The sequence below is a fragment of the Tachysurus fulvidraco genome, chromosome 19 (genome assembly GCF_022655615.1).
Source record: "Tachysurus fulvidraco isolate hzauxx_2018 chromosome 19, HZAU_PFXX_2.0, whole genome shotgun sequence".
Lineage (NCBI taxonomy): Eukaryota > Metazoa > Chordata > Actinopteri > Siluriformes > Bagridae > Tachysurus > Tachysurus fulvidraco.
In genome coordinates, this window is record NC_062536.1 from 3,648,836 (window position 1) to 3,655,832 (window position 6,997).

The following is a 6,997-nucleotide window of genomic DNA, read 5'->3' on the forward strand; positions in this document are numbered from 1 at the left end:
CACATTCTCTACTGTGAACATGACGCCTTGTGTGTTCAGAATTGTCACATATATAAAACATCTCTAATAGTACTTGTAGCTGTTGAGAGTAATGTTCTTCCTGAGATCCTAATGTGGTCCATGTTTTGGTGCACCAACAGAAATATGTATGTATTAGAATTTTGTAATTTTTTCATGAAAAATGTGCATTAGCAAAACTTAAATAATTATTGCTCATGTACAAGTGGACCAGGGAAACATACTCAAAGAGATTTTACGCATGGAGCCTGGAGCCTGCTCCACAATGCCAAGTTAAAGCCACCATTTCAGTCATGAGTCAGTATTTGGAACTGCATTTTTGATTAGGAACGACATACAGATGTAAGTCTGTACGAGAGTGCACATCTTTGCTACACACAGGTAATAAGTGCAGAATGAAAGCGTTTGTAACTCAGCAATAGAGGCTTATAACTGCTGCTCAGGCAGACAACCCGTGTGGAAGAGCTGTTCAGCAGTTATAGATGTTCAGCAGTTGTATGTGTTTAGCAGTTATATGTGTTCAGTAGTTATACACGTTTCAGCAGTTATGGATGTTCAGTAGTTATAGATGTTCAGCAGTTATAGATGTTCAGCAGTTATAGATGTTGAGCAGTATATAATTCAGCAGTTATATATGTTCATTAGTTATATATGTTCAGCAGTTATAGATGTTGAGCAGTTATAGACGTTCAGCAGTTATAGATGTTGAGCAGTATATACTTCAGCAGTCATATATGTTTATTAGTTATATATGTTCAGCAGTTATAGATGTTCAGCAGTTATAGATGTTCAGCAGTTATAGACGTTCAGCAGTTATAGATGTTCAGCAGTATATAATTCAGCAGTTATAGATGTTCAGCTGTTATAGATGTTCAGCAGTTATAGATGTTCAGCAGTTATAGATATTCAGCAGTTATATATGTTCAGTAGTTATACACAATTCAGCAGTTATATGTGTTCAGTACTTATAGATATTCAGTAGTTACTGATGTTCAGCAGTTATATGTGTTCAGCAGTTATATGTGTTCATCAGTTATAGACGTTCAGCAGTTATATGTGTTCATCAGTTATAGATGTTCAGCAGTTATAGATGTTCAGCAGTATAGATGTGTTCAGTAGTTATAGATGTTCAGTAGTTATAGATGTTCAGCAGTTATAAATGTTCAGCAGTTATATGTGTTCAGCAGTTATATGTGTCCATTAGTTATAGATGTTCATCAGTTATAGATGTTCAGCAGTTATAGATGTTGAGCAGTTATAGATGTTCAGCAGTTATATGTGTTCATCAGTTCTAGATGTTCAGCAGTATATATGTGTTCAGTAGTTATAGATGTTCAGTAGTTATAGATGTTCAGCAGTTATAGATGTTCAGTAGTTATAGATGTTCAGTAATTATAGATGTTCAGCAGTTATATGTGTTCAGTAGTTATAGATGTTCAGTAGTTATATGTGTTCAGTAGTTATAGATGTTCAGTAGTTATAGATGTTCAGCAGTTATATGTGTTCAGCAGTTATAGATGTTCAGCAGTTATATGTGTTCAGTAGTTATAGATGTTCAGTAGTTATATGTGTTCAGTAGTTATATGTGTTCAGTAGTTATAGATGTTCAGTAGTTATAGATGTTCAGCAGTTATATGTGTTCAGTAGTTATAGATGTTCAGTAGTTATAGATGTTCAGCAGTTATAGATGTTCAGCAGTTATAGATGTTCAGCAGTTATATGTGTTCAGCAGTTATAGATGTTCAGTAGTTATAGATGTTCAGCAGTTATAGATGTTCAGCAGTTATGAAACAGCATGAAACCTCCTTCAGAAACACGAACCAGCGCTGATCTTTTCGGCAAAGAATAGGAGGAGAAAAATCTCACTGCCTTATGCATCTCAGGCTTGTGTGTGTGTGTGTGTGTGTGTGTGTGTGTGTGTGTGTGTGTGTGTGTGTGTGTGTGATAATACCGTGCTCTCCGGTGAGTCCGCGTGCTTTCTCCGGTCACACGTCTGCAAACGCGAAAAGCCACACGGAGGTTTAATCTGTGCCTTTGTTTTAAACCGTCCTGTTGCAGCATCTCCTGCGTTACTGAAAAATCCTAACGGCCGCATTCAATTACTCCAGTCTGCCACTGACCCGCATTGACGTCATTGCGTCATTAGGTTTCCCCTGGAAACACGGGCGCGCCAAAAATAGCCGCTTGGCGCGAGCCCTATTTGTATAAAACCGTAATGTCCCGCATTTCTTCTGACTTTCCCCCGTTAAGTCTGTTCAGGCTTCTGTTTGAAGTGCAGAGGAACAGCGTTTTACTGATTTATAAAGCATCCATTAGTAAAGAGCGAAAACACACCATAGGGACAAAAATAGAAAGTGTTGCTCTGGTTTGAAGGGTTTGCCCAGTTCCCATACTGAGTGTTCAGCACTGCCCCTGAACACATGCACTGTTGTTAAACTTCAACAATGTAAGGCTGATATTTAGGTATAATTTAGATGTGATTAAATGTATATAGCCTATTATTGTGTTTTACACCTTATAGTGGGATGTAAACAACACATACTACATTCTACACATTATATGGTCATGATTGCAAACACTGGGAACAAAGTGCCCTAACACTGGGAAAGAAGTGCCCTAACACTGGGAACAAAGTGCCCTAACAGTGGGAACAAAGTGCCCTAACACTGGGAACAAAGTGCCCTAACACTGGGAACAAAGTGCCCTAACACTCGGAAAGAAGTGCCCTAACACTGGGAACAAAGTGCTCTAACAGTGGGAACAAAGTGCCCTAACACTGGGAAAGAAGTGCCCTAACACTGGGAAAGAAGTGCCCTAACACTGGGAAAGAAGTGCCCCAACACTGGGAACGAAGTGCCCTAACACTGGGAAGTGCACTAACACTGGGAAAGAAGTGCCCCAACACTGGGAAAGAAATGCCCCAGCACTGGGGAAGAAGTGCCCTAACACTGGGAACAAAGTGCCCTAACACTGGGAAAGAAGTGCCCTAACACTGGGAACAAAGTGCCCTAACACTGGGAAAGAAGTGCCCTAACACTGGGAAAGAAGTGCCCTAACACTGGGAAAGAAGTGCCCCAACACTGGGAAAGAAGTGCCCCAACACTGGGAACGAAGTGCCCTAACACTGGGAACAAAGTGCCCTAACACTGGGAAGGAAGTGCACTAACACTGGGAAAGAAGTGCCCCAACACTGGGAAAGAAATGCCCCAGCACTGGGGAAGAAGTGCCCCAACACTGGGAACGAAGTGCCCTAACACTGGGAACAAAGTACCCTAACACTGGGTAACACTCAGATGCTACACAAACACACTGTGCGACAAATAAGCTTAAATCAGGTAAGAAATTAAGTGAATAACTAATTAACAGACAAAACAGGTAAACAAACTGAACAGTGAAATAAAATCATGCAACCAAAGAAGAGTTCAGTTCAGTTCAGTTGTGCAGCGTTGCCTTCTGGTGGTCTGGCAGGGAAACAGCAGGGGAGGAAACAGAACTCAAGCACACTGCACAGACCTACATAGTGCTACATGAAGTGCAAACATCAAGAAATACAGTACAATACTGGACAAGGATCAGTGCAGCGCTGACCAGTACACTGTTTTATAATAGATAAAGTACAAGAGAAATTCAATGTGGTAATTTTACTTAAATATACAATTCTTGTAGACTTGGAGTAAAGCTGTTTTTAGTCTTATTGTGAACAGAATATTGTTATTAGAAAACTGAGACAGATGTAACTGCAGGTTAAATAATTCTTTAACTTAATTATTATGCAGGTAAAGGAAAAACGCATCCAAGAGACTGACTATCAGACAAACAAGGTAAAATACAGGAATAAACTAAGCAAATATTTTTTAATGTGTTCAGAGAATGACAGTGAACTGTGAGTATGATTGTTATGTTGACTGAACACTGATGTGATCAATTAGTAGCTGTGTGTGTATTATGGGGAGTGTAGTCTGTGGCAGCCATGTTTTTGGGCCACAGGCTGTTGGGAATTATATATATATATATAGCTGTGAGGCTTTAGGTGCTGTCTGGTGTACTGAAGTTGGGCCTTTTTGTGGCAGGTCATTTGTGTTTAAGTCCCTCCTTATTGTGCTCCTTAAAACAATAACACATTTTTCCAGAGCAGCCTGTATTTTTCTGTATTTTTCTGTGGGTTGTTTGTGGGGTTTTTCTTGCATTGCAAACAATTCTTCTGTCAGTATTGGGTGAAATCTTTCTTGCTCTACTTGACCGTGAGTATCACAGAACCTCTTATTTTACACCTATTTATCAGTCTGAACAGCACTGACTGGCATTTTCAAGTGATGAGATCTTTTCATATCCTTCTCCTGCTTTATAAAGTTCTACCTTATTACGCAGGTCCATTGGCAGTTCTTTTGTCTTCTCCATGGTGCAGTATTCAGCCAAGTCAGTGCATCACCTCATGAGCTGAGAAACTCACTGACTATTTATATACAGACACTTATTACAAATACAATGAGTATTCCCATTTAATAATCCCTTTAATAGCCATTTAAAGCTCTGTGTGTCAACCTGTGTGTTTATAATGTGGTCAAACATGCAAAGGATGTGTAAACATTTGATCAGGATTGTTTAGGTGACTTCAGTTATCATTTATTTTTGAAAAGGAGTCAAACAACTATGTTATAATTAATGACTTCACATGAAGCCACTGAACTGACAGGAAGTCTATAGTAACTCTTCTCACTCTTTACCACCGTGGTGTGCAGAAAAGCATCTCAGCATGTGCACCACATCAGGCCTTTAGGTGGATGAGCTTCAACAGCAGAAGACCACATCAGGAGTTACTTCTGACAGACAAGAATTCTAATCTGACACTATTGTGGCCACAGACCCACAAAAACTAGACAGATGAAATCTGGAATAAAAAAGATTATATTTCTTTTTTTTTGGACCTGATCTGGTCTTCTGCTCCAACAAGGAGATCTGAAGCCCATGATCCTTACACCAATACAACATTTAACTGACTGTATATTACAATCACACCCCAGTGTCACCCATATGAGGACGAGGTCCCCCTTGAGTCCGGTTCCTCCCAAGGTTTCTTCCTTTACCGATTTAAGGGAGTTTTTCCTTGCCACTGCTGCCTGAGTCACCTCAGACTTGCTCATAGGGGAATAAATACATACACATTGTAAACTATATATATCTAATAATAATCTAGAATTTTTATTCTGTTAATTCTTATTTCTTTTATTATTTGTTATTTCCTTTATCATTAATTATGTTTACCTTCTGCTCTATTGTTTATGTTCTGTAAAGCTGCTTTGAGACAATGTCTATTGTAAAAAGTGCTATACAAAAAAAACAAAAAAACAAAAAACTCAAGGTCAAATATCTTGTGCATGATTTGTTTTTGTTATTCATCATGGTTTTGAAGAGTAAATAAGTTTTTATTTCCTTCCTGGTAGCTCAACTAATCCTGCCATCTTCCACTTATCTCTATCATCACAGAAGATCTGCCGTTTCTGAAATACTGAAACCACAAGTGCTGACTTCTTCCATGTCACATGATTTTGCATGACCAGACACTGTCAGATTCTTAAACACACATTTCACTGTGTACTGAGCGGCAGAATAAACATATATTCACTAGCTACATTACAAGGCTGTCAGTCCAAATCGATGTAATGAACAACTCTGGAACAATATATTCACATGTTATCCATCTTGTTTTATTCTTGGAAGAATAAAGGCATTCTTTAAACAGTCAATGAACTTTGAACACATTCTCAACAGTGTACTTGCCAGAATACAATGGCTTGAGGGAATGACTGAAACCCAGAAGCTTGACAGCATTGCAATCAACAGGGTCTTTATAAGGGAGGGCAACATGGCAACAGCTTGTGTATCTGAAGCAGTTAGATGCTGAAGAGGTTTACACTGAACAGGCAGACCAAACTTTCACCTTAATGTGTTTCAGAAATATATGTTTAGATGATGTTAGGATGCAAACAAGTAAATTATTATGGCAAAAATGCAACTGACCAACAGAAACAATCTACTGTAAGTAAACAGAATACTGAAACTACAAATGGATTTAAAATAAAATATAATACGTTATATAATATACATATGTATTTAAATAAGATGTCTGTCTACATATATATTACCTATTTTTTTCTTCCAGCTACTTACTGAGGCAAAATTAAAATGACTGGCCCTTAACTCCTGCTTATAGTACTGTATTTAATGCTACATATGGAGCATTAAAAACAGGCAGGAGACAACAGGTATATGTAAAGAGGACAATCACTGAAACACAGGGAACATTTGTGCAGAGGCAGAATGGATTAAGGATAGGGCTTGGAATAACACACTTAAACACAAAACAAAAAACAAAACCTCATGGTAGAAGACAAAGCCTGCCAGAACGTCCCCCTGGTTTTCATACAGGGAAAAGTCAAATCCATCCATGACAGTAGATACTAACCACAGCATACTGGGAAAACTCCACGACTCTGACCCAGTCGTCTAGACATCACAATTTGGCCCTTGTAACAGTCACTCAGATCCTTACACATGCCAAATTTTTCTGCTTACAACAACTCAATTTCAAGAACTGTTCATTTCACCTCTCAGTGGTTTTAATCTTTTTGTTGTCCTGTTTTTTTCTTCTTCCAGTTAATAAATGGCAGAAAGACACCAAATTATTCCTCCTACAGAAAGAATGACACGGGGCAGATTTGTAAATATATGTATATGTAAACACGTGTGTTAAATTAGATTTAAGTATGTAATAAATTGACTAGTATGTAAATCTGTCAACAATACAGTTTATCAGGAACACTACCTTTATACTGTAATTTTAATTGTATATAATATTTATAGTGTTTAATGATTACATTAGTCTTTTTAATGATAGATCTTTTATAGAAACACTCTCTCTCACTCATTTCGCTTATCCGATCTTTTAGAAACAGTTCTTAGTTATTGAGTAATTTTCAAA